This window comes from Bidens hawaiensis, unplaced genomic scaffold, assembly GCF_021521415.1.
Source record: "Bidens hawaiensis isolate Kalapana, Puna unplaced genomic scaffold, B.hawaiensis_p1.1 tig00020807_1, whole genome shotgun sequence".
Lineage (NCBI taxonomy): Eukaryota > Viridiplantae > Streptophyta > Magnoliopsida > Asterales > Asteraceae > Bidens > Bidens hawaiensis.
This window is the reverse complement of record NW_027493207.1, coordinates 373,727-389,623: the sequence shown is the minus strand read 5'-3', so window position 1 is coordinate 389,623 and position 15,897 is coordinate 373,727. Positions and strand designations below refer to the sequence as shown.

The window sequence follows — 15,897 nt, the reverse complement described above, 5'->3', positions numbered from 1 at the left end:
CCGTCTTTGTTTACCCTGGCTATCTGTAAATAATTACATAGTCGCACTCCCCTCATTGTGAACACAGAAGAAATTTTGGTGGCTTCCGGTTAATGAACACCGCAGTCTTTGTGTTGTTACTAAACTACCCTCATTATCAACTATAAGTGAGTTTCGTTTATATACATCTCTAAACTTGTTAAATCTCTTCACGTCTCAATATAAAAATATATTATATATATAATGTTATTAAAAATAAGAAGTGTACTATTTGTAGAACTTTAACCAATATACAGAGGAAATTACTTTATTACCCTATATTAATGATAATAAAGAAAAAGGTATAGGGGAGGCATTTGAGTTATCATATATCATGATGGTCTTTTGAACTATTAATAGGGGGTGAGCCAAATTGATAAGAAGGACCACTATGTAAGCCTTCACTCATTTCATTTCTTACTAACTCCAATTTTCTAAAAATATCAACTACATGTTAAAAGTCAACAAATCAATGAAAGATTCCTCCACTAATTTATCCGTCTTAATGCCTAACAAAATTAAATATATAAAATATTTAATTTTTAAATTTGAAACGTTATTCAGGTTTTTATTTGTATCATTGTATGTGTCTCAGTTTGAAATTTAGATTCATAGTGTTCAATTTTACTAAGGGGTGCCGATTGATAGTCTTGTAATGGTTATTAAGAGTCTATTTTTTAATGGTTCATAACCTTTTATATAGTTAAGAGGTGGTCTTAAGTCCCAATGGTTAAGAGACTATCTCTTAATGGTTACCTCTTACCTATTGAGATTTAAGTCTACCTCTTAATCAATAAGAGGTTATGAAACATTAAAAGGTAGTCTCTTAACGGTCATTAAGAGGCTATCAAACAGCCCCTAACTTCAATTACATTTTCTGTTTATATAAGAAAAAATTGTTCATGTGGTTTGAGGGCGGAACTGAATCCCCAAAAAATTACATATTTTGCAAGTTAAAGATCTTTGTTCGATAAATAAATCAAGCAAAACCGCCACCGGAACTTCGTATTTTGGGGTTTACTGTTCATCTTCTATCCTATATTTTTAGTGGATGCTGGTGGAAAAAAAGTATTGTTTAATTGATTATGAAAATGAGGAATTGGATGTATCACGTTTGTAAAAAGTGAACAAATTTTCGGGATAATTGTGTATTTTAGTTAAATTATATTAATGAGATCGGGATTCCAATGTAAATGCTCTAATCTAAACCAAACTACGGATATTTTTTCTTCAAAATTTGCAAATCGCTTGTGGCCGTTACGTTTGGGGTTGCAAATAAGCCGGCCTAGCATAATGATCCAACCTTTGAAGTCAAGCATACTCATCAAACTTGTAATCCATATGAACCCCGGTTACAGATTCAGTTAATGTGATTTTGTTAGTGCTCTCTTTCATGAAAGCCAGATAGCTACACTGCTATGGTACTATAACCACTCCTCACAAGACAATCATCGCCCGCCTTCTCCCATGGAAAATGTTTGTAATAAGCGAATTCAAAATAGCAAATTTCAACAAGTTCCATGAACTACCAGTATTTGTAACCAGTGAATTCAAAATACCAAATTTCAACAAGTTGCAGAAGAAACAGAGTATGATAAATAAAAAAAGCAATTCCCAAAAACAGCTAAGCAGCAACAGTAAAGAAGTAACTACTACAAAACTTAATTCATCACTTGCATAAGCAGCAACACGACTCATATATCGGCTTTCACTCTGATTCTTTTTTCTTGTTTTTTTTGAGATTTTTCTTCCTTGTCTCGGGCGTTTCCACATTTGCCCATTTCCTTTCGTTTGATATCTGAAAAAGCAAACCAATGTTATTATGTAAATGTGAAATGCTAGATAACTATAAACAAAAAGAACCACTTTCAGCCTTTCTTAGTATAAAGAAGATGTAACATATCAACTACGCTTCTAACTATTTAATATATTAAACTTGCCAACATGGCTTGCAAAAGTCCTCTCTTTTTACGGGACATTGAAACCATGGCCATATTCTCATCATCCTCAACAAGCTGCCGTGTAGACGGGCCCGCTTCATCTTCACCATTGTTCCTAATCTCATCGATATTAGAAGTTTGAGTGTGCTGCATTCCTATCATTTCCTTCTTTAGTTCTTCATGATACTTCTTTTCTTCAAGTGCCATCTGAAGCCACCGACATGTTTATTATCATATTCAATAAAAAGAATTTATTAAAAAATAAAGTAGCAACCTTTTGTTTTCTTTCAGCAGCTTCTTTAGCTTTTGTCCTGTCAATGACCCCTTCAGCAAGTAGATTCTGGGCACTCTCAAGACCATCTTCTTCGCCACCAGGCATTGGAAGAATTTCTTTTCTTGCAGCTGATTGAAGCCTTTTTATGGTTTCTGCATATTCAGGTACGTACCCTTCTGCTTCATCGTCAACAAATGGTGACAAATGTGGTGGTAGAACCCTTTAACACAAAATGTTTTAAAATCCAAAATATCATTAACTATTCAAAGTAACAAAAAAGAGGAGTTTTTTGAAACCTACTTCCCAACCATGTACTCTTCAGTCGGTAGTATGATTCGTGCGTTTTTGCAATCAAACACCCATTGTGGCTGAATATAGTCTCTTGAAATAAACCGGTGGCTTTGAGTTGGCCTGTCCACAATCTACAAAAAAACAGTAAGCATAAGGTGATGAAATATTGATTTCAAATAAGATTTGATTACAATCATCAATCAAACATACTTGATAGTTAATGTCCTGAACTCCTGATTAGATTCTTCAAATGGAGCTCCATCACTATCACACGAAACCACACCACCGAATGCAGTAATCACAAACAGTAATGATTCTCGCGGAACCTGAAAAACCAAACAACGCACATTTTGAAAAATGTTGCATGCTAAAATAATAAACATTAATCTTACCTCACGACCCAAGAAAAATGTTTTATTTTGAAAGAGTGTTTTGCAGGCTTTTGTGTCTTCATCTTCTTCAATATCATCAGTAGCATCTTCAACAAGGTGCATTAATGCACCAGGTTCATTAGCAGGAAGTTGGTCCTGAAGTTGTGCTAAGCTAAGCTCAGATTCTTCATCATTTGCTCCAACTGCTCGGTCTTTAGCATCAACGTATCTTGTCAAAGCATATAAATCTACACATAAAGTTTAAAGATTTTAACAGAGTTCTCCAGCAACAATTTAATCATGTTATAGCAAGTTCAGGTTCTTACCTGCTGCTAAAGCTTTCAATCGAGGATCAATAATAGGAGGATACTTCAACTTAATTGAATGATAGAGTCTAAGATTAACAAAACCAAGGAGAGTCTGCATATCAAATAAATGTATACATGAGTAACAGTTAGAAATATAACCAGAGAATGAAACTTTGATTGATGATCACAAACCTCATAAAACTCCAAGAAGGTAAGCATAATCTTATAATCCACATCTTGAGGCATGACCTGCTGGAGTGCATGAGGAGTCAACCATGTCACTTTTTGACCTTAACTTCCGCCTAAACACATATCAATTGATGAACAAAAGTTAGTTAAAATTACAAAAACATAAAATAAAATAAAAACTGATATGTCAGAATCATTGTACCTGAAAATAGATTCCTTTCACTGATATAAAAGCCTTTCGCAGTTTATGTGTGCGAGAGATATATGCTTGCCACTCGAGGCTTAGCCTAATGAAACATATATATACCATTATAATTTTTTCTTAAAAGAAAATCATGATTGTAGTATCAATGTGACAACACATACCCTCTACAGCTATGGATTCTTTTTGCTTGAATATTTTCCCTTTCTATAGCAGGTAAGGCAGCAAAAAGATGTACCATGGTGAGACAGTCATCCAAATATCTTAATGCATCAACGAACTTTGGATATCTAAAGCCAAACACAGAATGCATATCAGAAAGTGACAAAACTAAAAGAAACTAAAATGAGCGAGTAAAAAGGTTAAAACTTGGATATGATAAACACCGACCTCTCTCGAATAAGCATATCAAGAGTGTAAGTAGGCTTTCTTGTCAACAACCGCTCAGCAAGATCCTTGTTCTTCTTAGACACTGCTTTCTTGACCTTTTTCTCATATGCTCGCATCTCGCGAAATTTATCAAGAAGTGGCTCATGTTTAAGAAACAAGATATCCTTCATGTGATAGTAAGTATGGTGGTTTCCCTTCACCTTTTTCTTTGGATCCCGTGGGAACACGCCTTTGAAGATACATAATCTCCTATATAATCAAACGCCCAAAAACATTAAAATTAATAGCAAGTCATATTTATTTAACCAAGTCCATTCACTAATAACTAAACACCTTCACACACAAAAAAAAGTGGATGTGTGTGACTGTGTGTACTAATAGTAGCCAAACAAATTCATCCAAAAAAACAGTAGGATAAAATGTAAAACACAAACTAGGGCAGTAAACAAACCGAGCATTCGGCGAACTGCTCGACAGTCGGCAGGAAGCTCTGTCCATTCGTTTAATAAATGGAACAAACACGGAAAAACAAATTTGTCCCAATTAACTAAATGAATGAACACGAACACAGGCTGTGTTCATTCAACTGTGTTCGTGAACTTTCAATAAGATGTTCGTTAACATCCGTTTAGGTACTTAAATGTTTGTCTGTTCATTAAAGGCTTTTTTGATATATTTTTAGCCACTTTTCTAATCTTAAAGCAAAATCATTAACTAGAAAACATAAACAACTGAGTATTAAAAATTAATGTATGCGTAAACTAACATATGAATACGAATGTTAAATAAACACCAACACAAACTCGGCACTTGCTAGCCGGACCAAACCATTAACACTGGCCATTTTCAATTATCCAAATCAAATAAAACATTGTTTATGTTCATTTGAAACCGTGAGTTCATTTCCTTAAAAAAATGAACAAAAACACAAAACTACGTTCGATTAGGTATTCGTGAACCATTAACCTATCCGATAAAAGCTTAACAGACGAACAATAACACAAGGCGCTAAGCCCCTAAGACAAAGCCACAAACCAATTGGATTTTCTATCACCATTTACCTAAACAACTATCCAACTCTTATTATACATCAACATATTATATATATATATATATATATATATATATACAGACATAAATAGAATCTACATCGAATATTCGAATCAGAATCAAAATGAGTACCTGAAGACAGAGGACTGACTTGAAGGTACTTAACAGCTTGAGACCTGGTGATGTATCTAGTGGCGTTACCTTCTTTCTTCTTCCCCTGTGAAAATTACAACTCAAATCATCAACAACACAACAACAACAACAGGTTAATCGAGTTTTATAATTGTTTGATATCAACTTACGGCAGGCCTGTAGTGCTTAGGCATGGCTGTTTGTTGTATGATAAACCCTGACCTGCTTATAGAAATTGAGTATGTATGTAAGTAACCTGTTGAAGTTGGGCCTGATTCAGGCCCATAAACAAATTACAGTATATGTTTTAAGCTTTCCGTCCATAAGATCGTGATTAGAGGTGTATAAACCAGGTATTTTTAGGAACTGGTTCTGGGTATGGTCAATAAAAGTTAATACCGGGTCTGGTGGGAACCGGTTCCGAGTATAATCGGGTATTTGACCAGGTTTTGAACCGCATGAATTAAAGATAATAAGCACGGATACATTAAGTGCTTGGAAATCCCCCCCCCCCACAAAAAAAAGCTGCATATTCCAAACAGGTCCCGAGTATCATAATACATGTACCCATAACAGTACACGTTAGTACCGAATACCAAAAACTATGATCTTGGAATCATTACCCGGGTTTTGAAGGTTCTGGTTCCGGGTACGATGCCGGGGAGAAATCTAATACCAGCACACACCAGTGGGTAGAGTACGGGTAGGAACCGGTTTTGGGTCGGATACACGGGGTTGGGTTCGGAAACCAGGTATTTTGTGCACCTCTAATCGTGATGGCCGTTTCGGGCCAATTTGTAGGCTCGATCCATCCATGTGAATAATAAAAACCCGAGTTTATAAAATACCCGGTTTCGGATTTTTTTCGTGTTCGGGTTTTTTTGCACCTCTAACCGAAAAGTTATGATAGCATCATCGAAGTAACTTTTAATTGGGCCATGTGTATTGGTTTAATTAAAAAGTAAAAAAAGTCGTGTCACGTTAATGTTATGTAAGTGAAATCTCTTGCTAACTCTTTACGGAGAAACTTGTATTGATTTAACTAAAAGCACAAAAGATACCTTGTAGCCTGCTAACCAAGTAGCGCCTCCTCCCTCTACTACCCACTCTAGTGCCTCGCTAATTTAATTTTACTCTCACGAAAAACTATATCCACTAGATCTAGTCTTATGAATGGGTGTTTGTCCATTTTACTCAATTTTTAGGTCGAATGGTTAGTTAAAATAACGATCTTTTAACCGTGTGAATAAATATTAAATCGTTACTAACGTATTTTACGACTCAAGTTTGTTCGAGTCTTTATAAAAGAAATTATATATAAAATAGAAAAAACATTCAAAAATAAGTAGTCCAAATAACAAAACTTAATTAAGTAAATGGAAAGTGGAAAACCCAATTGGAGTGAGTATATTTATCAACTTAAATATGCAAGTAGCACATTTCAAACCTTAAATATGCACAACGTTTACTACGTGCTGAAATCGTTGCATTATTGCCTCTAATCTCATGACCTCATCTAATATGTGCTATATATTTTGCTATTGCCTCAAGTCTCGTCTAATATGTGAATTTTACATTTTAATTATATTCTTACTATCGAAAACTTCGGATAGGTTCATTGTGGTTGAATAAAAACCATTAATTGCATAGTCAAAGATAATATGTACAAGTGCTTTATGAACTTTTATAATTTAATATTTAATAAACAAACATATAATATAGTTGTTCTTATCCAAGAATGAATATGACAACTAAAACAATTGTTACGGGCACCAAATTTCCGAGTTATCATTTCCTGCTCTCTAGACCTATACCTTTTTCCGCTTTATACCCATTTTGTTTTGGCTGTATTTTATTTTATTTTATACGTGTTTTAATGGAGTTGGGGGGGGGGGGGGGGGGGTACTTTAATGGAGTGTTGCATTTGGTTTATGTAGGTCTATGATAGTATATGAGGTGACATTATGATATTGGTGGGTCTTAGGGTAGTTTACTCCCCTAACAAAAATCACAAGTGAAGTGATATGGTTAAAATATAAAGAGAATGTTTTTTAAATGTTGACCCCCTATGATTAGAACAATCACCATGATGATGTTAAAACACCTATTTTGACAACAACAAAAAAATTCAAAGTTTAACTTTCTTTGGTCAAAACAACCACCCGAGTGTTTTGTGAATGGTTGTTTGATTGCGTGAAATCAAATGGTGGTGTTGTAGCTATATAATGACCAAATTGTTAATTAAGTTCCTACTTTATCAAACATTGCTTTGACAACTTGAAATGACATGTCCCAAAAATCAACAAACCGATAATCAAGTAAACCTTTAATAATAGCACTGATGAGGTAACCCTAGGATTAGGCTAGTTGTATATGTCGATGCTTAGAGATCTTTGATCCTTATCTCATCCCAAGTCTCAGCCCAATAATCCAACATGCTGGGCCCATTTTTAGTAAGTCAAAATGGTGCCGACCCATTAGGGTTCAGCCAATCACCCTTTATATATTAAGTGAGATTTGTCATTTCCTCCAAATTTACATTCTTATGAACCACTTCTCTCTCTCTCTCTCTCTCTCACACACACACACACACAAACACTCTCTTTGCATAAAAATACGCATATGCACAAGAGAAAGTTAACGATGGCTATGTTGAAAATGGATCCAAGTCGAGTATTTTTTCTCATATACAATGCGGCCCGAGTCCATTCCAAAGATGGGAGCAACTGGTCCTCAACTTGACGCCATCTATGGGACTTGAGAAAAGTTCTTTGGGTTCCACATCCACAACGGCGAATTCGTGCTTCCTCGTGTATCACTCCAACTCGAAGAATCTGTTTTTCATCAAATCCTTGGAAAATCCATACCCTCTTGTTAAGATCCGAAGCAAATATGTGTTTTTTTATAAATACCTAAAGAAAATCCATTAATTGAGCAAATAAGTCCCTTCCTCTCATGTTTAATCAACTTTTATTATACATCAACATACACACACACCCATATATATATATATATAAAATACACACACACACATATATATATATACACACACACAGATAAAATCTATGCCAAATATTGGAATCAAAATCAATACCTGAAGACAGAGAGACTGGCTTGAAGTTACGTGACAGCTTGAGACCTGGTGATGTATCTAGCGGCGTTACCTTCTTTCTTCTTCCCCTGTGCAAATTACAACTCAAATCATCAACATACATAAAGAACAGTTAATCAACGAATTAGCTGCTAATTGTTTGATATGAGCTTACGACAGGTCGGTAGTGCTCGGCATGGCTGTTTGTTTGTATGATAAACCCTAGAGGTTGAACTGCTTATAGAAATTGAGTATGTATATAAGTAACCTGTTCAAGTTGGGCATGTTTACTCTAGGACGATTATGTAACCTTATAGTCGTGCAGGCCCATAAACAAATTACAGTATATGTTTAAGCTTTCCGTCCATAAGATCTTGATTAGAGGTGTATAAACCAGGTATTTTTAGGAACTGGTTTTGGGTATGGTCAATAAAAGTTAAAACCGAGTTTGCTTATCTCTACTCACCCTTCCTCTCGCATCATCATGAATATTTTAGGTCTTTATTGCTTAAAAAATTATTTTGTTTTTTTATTATAAGAACAATTATTTGAATATATGAAGAAAAAATAGATATATAGATGTCATATTGTTTGATCCGACCCGAATCGAATCACCGACTCGACCCAAATCACCGCCACGAACCGAATCATCGACCCGAAATGTTTTGAGTCCGTGACTTCGGTCACCCCCGTGACTAAGCCCAAGCTTCGCCACTAATCATGACTCTTACCTGGGAATGAACTTGTTGGAGGTCATGCTCTTGGTTTAGAACATTCGAGTATGCGACACTCTAATTAATTTAAAAAACAAAACTTAATTTAGGGAATCCCGTGACCGGTTCAACAAATATTGCTCGTATTCGTGTTCATCCTTCAAACAAGGTGAGTTCATTGCCCATTTTACATGTTTTTAAACGTTTTATACTTTGGGGTGGAAACATGCAATTTTATTTATTCTATGTTTTATAAATGTTATTTGATTCAAGCTTTATTCATAATATTTATTGTGTGTGATCATTACAATCATATACTTAATCGCATGTACAACCATTAACTTGTTAAGCCCATGATAGTATGATGATAGATATATTGGCCCCGCCCGCCCACTCAAACCACGGGTAGAGGCCTGTGTGTTCAGAATCCGACGATCGTTAAACATAAAACATAATAGTCTAATCGTGGATTAGACGACTCGCTAATTGTGTCAGAGGTTTGGTTGTGATCACATTTAACACATATGGAATATTTTCAACGTAAAACATATTTTTCTATAATTCTAAATCTAAAACCTGTGTTCTCACCAACTATTTTTAGTTAACACTCTCGCATGTTTTTCAGGTGATGAAAATTAAGTTATGAAAATTCATGAAGTATCACTTAGGGGATGTGTCAGACCTGGAAGTTTAAATAAATCAACTGTTATGTCTTGCTTGTTATTTGGATTATGTTTGGTTTAAACAATGTGTTGGTTTATTATAATAAGAGATTTTACATTTAATACCATGTACATGATTTAAATCTACAAACGCCCCGAAGTTTCCGCCTTCGACCGGGGGGTGTGACAGCACACAAGTAAATAGGTTAAAGGAGCTGGCTTGATGATGGCACATGGTATGGACTGAGTGGCTAGCAACTAGAGAAGTAAGACATGATGTTTTACTTTTATGTTTTATGTTAAGACAATTTGTGATGTTTTAAGACAACTATTCTATGGTTTGTAAAAAATGGTTGACCTTTTAATTATTCCACGAAAAGTTTTAATTAACTATGATATTTAGAACTGTATTTATGAGTAAATCCAATGTTAAAGTATGGCACCGGAACAGGGCCTTACAATGAGACATCCCATGTTACGAGTGTTGCACTGTTTGCATGTATAGTTTGTTCTTAGTATAGATACCAAAAAATTATCTTTTTTGATGTCACTCTTTAATTAAATAAGATGACACATAATCATTTTATTATAATTATTCTTATTATAATCTATAACTCTTAACATAACCAAACACATACACAAGTAGCAACATTCACGCATCTTCCTGACCACACGCCTCTTCTTTCTTTGCATTGAGTGAAACAAACTTGAGAATCACATGGATGAAGCTTCCAAGTTTCGTGACACGCTTCGCTCATCATCACCATGCTCCCTAAATTAATTAAACATTACAAAGTGATAAAAACAAGTAATATGTCACACAAAAGTGTTACTCGTATATTTGAAAGTTAAAACTTAGAAGAAAAACATGAACGGGGCCATAAACAATAAGTAATTTGTAGCTTACCGAAAGTTGCAAGTATAAGTAAAACTACAAAACAAAGCTTTACGTAAGACATGTGTATGATATTTTGGTGTATTGAAATAAAAGAATTATGCATATAACTGTTACTTTTATACCTGAAGAAATTAGTTGATCACAGTAAAAAAATATATTTTGATATTAAATAACAATAAATGCATAATACTAATGATATACGAGTTGGTTTCTTTTGAGAACCATTTTGAGTTTTAAGAACTCGAAAGGACTCAACGTAACAATTTTATTTTTTTGTATTCTTTTTACATATATGTAATACATGTAGGTTACATGTACGTAGAAAAATTACAACATTTATTACGCACCGAGTCGAATTTTTACATAGGTGTAACGGGCGTTTAAATGAGTGCAAACACTGTACATCGTTATTTTCTCTTCTACTTACTTTTTTAATCAGATTTAATCTCGAGCACATAATCTATCATATTTATTTAAAAATGTGTGGTTAAAATAAAATTCTTAAATTTCTTAAAACTCAATAAGTTATCAAAATATCGCTCCCAATGATATGCATTCTATTAAGGATATTGAATAATGATAATAAATACATGATATGATTGATATTAAATAACAATAAAGCTTGTTATTATGGATATTAAATTCGTCATACACTAGAGATTCCGTGCAACGAGAGTAAGAAAAGTTAATGGGTGCTGCTAAACGTACCCCTTATCCATTCATTTTTACTAAACATACCCTCTCCCTCAAGTTTTACATTAATACAATTCACACCTTTTTGTTGTTTCTTTATTCAATTTGTTATCTTTTATTATCACTATCACTTTTATAAACGCATTTTTTTCTATTTTTATTTAACAATTTTTTTTCTATTTATCAAAAGCCTTTTAAAATAAAAAAAATTCTTATTTAGAAAAACGTTTTTTTTTTCTTATATAAAAAATGTTGTTTCCCTTGTTTAAAAAAATGTTTTTTTTCTATACTTGCTTAATATTTTTGGAGAGCGTTTTTTTTAAATTAAAAGATAGTTTACATTCTTTTATAAAAAATCATATTTTCTATAAGTAAAAGGATTAAATAACAAACAACTTAATAAACAAATTTGGCTCTTTTCTTAAGCAACATTATTCTCACGTATCGAAACCTAACAAAAAAAATTAAATTGTTTTGAATACATTTTATTAATAAATAAAAAATAAAAAAACTAGCTAGAGAAAGCATTCAAAACTTCTTAATACATGTAAAAAAATAAAATAACTTTTAATAAGATCTTAAAGAAATAAAATAATAAAATCAATAATAAAACTATATAAAAAACTATAAAACAAAAATAAAAACTTAATATTTTTTTATTTGATATTTTGAGTAAATTATAAAATAACATAAGAGGGACTAACATGTCAATTACAAATGTTAAGGGCAATGAAAGTTCAGGGGTGCATGGTTAGTAAGGGAGGGGGTAAAATGCCAAAATCGTCCTTGAAGTTTGGTCATTTTTGCGAGTTTCGTCCAAAAAAATTACGTTTTGCAACTGAACCCTTCAGGTTTACCAAACGTTATCAATTTCGTCCAAATCGCTAACTCCGTTTATTATTAACCGTGAATCAGGAGCAAAACTATCTTTTTCAATTTGTTTATTTTATTTTCATTTTAAATATTAATAAGCTTAAAAATCAAAAAATATTAATAAAATCCTAATCTCACCACCATCTTCACACCCTCAAAGCTCGAGAAACCAAACAAGAATCCCCCGTCATCATTACTGCCAGTGCCAAAAACCTCAATCACCACCATCTTCCCGGTCTCATACCGTACTAGAGAGGCGTCAAGCCGTTAAGGAGAAAAACAAGTTTTAAAAATATTGTTTTTTATATCTGTCCTTAACTTAACGTTAAAAATTAGACGGAGTTAGTGACGTGGACGACATTGACAACATTTGGGGAACCTAAACGGTCCAGTTACAAAAAATAAACTTTTTGAACCAAAGCTGCAGAAAAGACCAAACTTCAAGGACGATTTTGGCACTTTACCTTTTACAAATTAATTCAACAAGTATTACTAAGTGACGATAAATATAATGGTAATTTGTTTTCTCAAAAATCATAAAGAAAAATATTATATTGTTAAACATGGTGTGATTAAGTTAAACAAACGCAATTTTGTTATTCAACATACGCTTTTACTAACGCCTTGTTCTTGAGTTTTTTAACCAAGGAAAGGAAAGGAAAGGAGAGGGAAGGATAAGAAAGGGAAGGAATTTTTTTTTAATTAGGTGTGTTCTTGAGTTGAAAGGAAATTAGATGAAAGAAAATGATAACTATTTTAAAAAATAGGTTATCCTTAGTAATCATCCCATTTTTGGGAGGATAACTTATTGGGAAAATACATTAATTTAATCATTTCTAACTCCTCATACTCCTTTCATTTCCATCCTAAAAAAACTCAAGAACACCCATTTTTTAACTATCCTTAATTTTCCTTTCTTTTCCCCCCTTTAAAAAACTCAAGAATAGGATGTAAGTGTGTGTGACACTTATTGGTAAAGAAATTGTCTAGAATACTAGTATACAATTATTGTGATTTTAAAAGGGCAAATACCATAAAAACCAACATACTTTAGGTTTCTTCTCATAAATATCCTTAAACAATTGTTTGCATATAAAATACCAACATACTTGTTTTTTTTCTCATAAAAATCTCTTAACAATATTATACACATTAAAATCACTATGCTTTTTTATTAATTAAGTCACCAAACAGGTTAAATTTTATATCTAAATGATTCAATATACTAGATTATAAAACTAATTTAAATAACCAAAGTCATAAAATTATGTTACACTATTCAAATAATATTAAAATAGTATGTGACTAAATTACCCCCAAGCCCCAACCCATTTTTGTCGGAATTATGGTAAAAATCAAACATGGTAAAAATCGAACATCCTCGTCGCCTCGCCTTATTAGAACTGAAGAATCTGATAACTGAATAACCCCATCGTCGAAATCGGACATGTGAAGTAGTAGTTTAAATCATGCAAATCGGTTTCAGGCGATGGGTTCTGATCTTGTTCAAGATATTTTTTTTTCTTTCATATCTCCCGTTGTGCAGATGATGTTGACCGGCCGAAAATGGTGTCGGGGATGTAGCCGAAAACGAACATGCAAATAGTTTGGGGAAGAGAAGGGGTTCGGTAATTTACTAATACATTAGTTTAATTTATACTATATATAATACTTGAGATATGGCAAATTAAGTCACCCACTCTTTAAGAGTTTTACAAATTAATCAACATATGGAACAACCTACAATGCACTTAGGATAAGAGTAAACTTGTCTAATAGAAAACTCAAATATGGTTAACTTTAATACTTAAATAATAGTTACAACTTATATCATTGTTCCATTAACTTTTGTAAATTTTAAAAATATTTGTAGATTTGCCCTCTAATTTTTAACCATCTATTTGTCAAATTCATTTTTTTTTTTAATTTCTTCTATATTTTTTTTATATATATTATGTTTTAATTTCTTCATCGTGTATCACCGTGGTGCGATGAATTATAATTGAATTAGAGTCTTTAAGCATCATTAGGATTAGAGAGAAAACATTGCTTATCAGTGTGTGCAATTTTGTTAAATATATGAATTTAAATTAAAATCTAATAATTATTTTTCCAAAACTACATAGTTTTGGTGGTCACCCTATACTCACTTTCACATTTAATAAATATGTAACTAAAATATTTTTAATCAAATGTATAATAGTCACTTCGTTAAAATCAACAAAATTATTTATACCTAAGGGGTGTTTAGGATTCCTTATTTACTTCTTTATAGCTTTTCATTAAGTTAATAAGTTACAATATAAGTTAGTGAAAATAAGGAATCCCAAACACCTTATTATTCCTTAAAAAGTTTATAAGTTATAAGTTAGTGAAAATAAGCAATCTCAAATACCTTATTATTCCTTAAAAAGTTTATAAGTTATAAGTTAGTGAAAATAAGCAAAATCTCAAACACCTTATTATTCCTTAAAAAGTTTATAAGTTATAAGTTAGTGAAAATAAGTAATCCCAAACACCCCATAAATTCATTATTTTCAACCAAAAATCCTCAAGTTTAAATGGCAAAAACCGAAAACATCAAAAACCAAACAGTTGAAAAAATCCAAAACCAAAATTTTAATTTTTAGTCAGGTTATAGTCCAAAACCATACCGAATCGCATCACACGTAAACTTAGCATATGGTTAGTGGATGAGATGTTGTTTAATATTCTAGAACATTCGAAGCCACCCAAAAACCAAACACAAACACCAAATGCCTCCTCGTCCTTGTCCTTACCCTTCCACAGTTCCACCTTCCTTCCCCAATCGCCGCTATTATTACAACTTTCTTCATCTTTCACTACCATAAAATTTAATATTAATATCAATCCATTCATTATCTATCATGTGAGTAACAACAACAACAATATTATTATTATTCCGGTGGATACAAACAAACCAAACCACCATGTCTACTACTAGCACATCACCTATCTGCAGTCAACCTCTTTCTTTTCGCATATCACTTCCTTCTACACCAAGACCCAAGTATATTAATATTAATACTTCACTCCATCCGACATCTTACCTCTCAAGTTTTGTTTTTATTCTTCAAGACCTCTGAGACATGTAAGTCTAATTTTAATTCTACTTATAGTTGTCAATAATAATTTTTACCTACACATGATTATGATTGACTTGTACTTATAAATTTACACTATTTAATTCTTAAGTTTCCTTATGGTAATTTTTCATATTTTGCATCTAAACAGTAACTTTAGTGATGCTGCTTAGTTTTTATTTAAGGGAAATGCTATGACACACCACCAATAAAAGTGCACATCACTTTTTTCTTACATTGGGGCCTATGAGGATATATGTCTTCGAGAACCGTGAAAAAATTTTAGATAAAAAATTGGGCCTTAAATGAGTTCAATATGAGTTTAAACATTAAGAATACATATTTTTCAAAAAAATGGGCCGATCGGGGTGTCGGACCACCCGGGACTGCCTCATAGTCAGCCTTGATATACGGCCTTATGACTTTTGCAAATCAGAGGCATGTAGCATTGTCACATTATATAAACTATTAGGCAAACCTTTACATAGTACCGCCGGTATGGCTTCAGAAAAAACACTCACGTCAGCCATTTTTAGTAAAGTTATATGAGCTTTTATACCAGTCCATATGGACATTTTTACCATATTATACGGGCCATATAGTGTAATACGTATGATTTGGTGAAAATATACTTTTCCCGTATTAGGTGTATGAATAGTATGACCGTGGATACATGTTCTGTTGAGCTCGTTATTACC

General features: G+C 32.8%; 1 pseudogene across 1 annotated transcript in view; it reads right to left on the bottom strand.

Annotated features, from left to right (window-relative positions):
* Nucleotides 1–1,540: 1,540 nt before the first annotated feature.
* Nucleotides 1,541–15,897, bottom strand: part of LOC143561828 (pescadillo homolog) — a 95,040-nt pseudogene continuing 80,683 nt past the window's right edge. The window contains exons 4-13 of the transcript XR_013140382.1: nt 3,984–4,232; nt 3,758–3,883; nt 3,594–3,678; nt 3,395–3,504; nt 3,221–3,314; nt 2,916–3,142; nt 2,533–2,849; nt 2,233–2,452; nt 1,959–2,165; nt 1,541–1,816 (exon numbers count right to left, since the gene is read on the bottom strand). The product of XR_013140382.1 is annotated as a pescadillo homolog (transcript). The remainder of the gene's footprint in view (nt 1,817–1,958; nt 2,166–2,232; nt 2,453–2,532; nt 2,850–2,915; nt 3,143–3,220; nt 3,315–3,394; nt 3,505–3,593; nt 3,679–3,757; nt 3,884–3,983; nt 4,233–15,897) is intronic.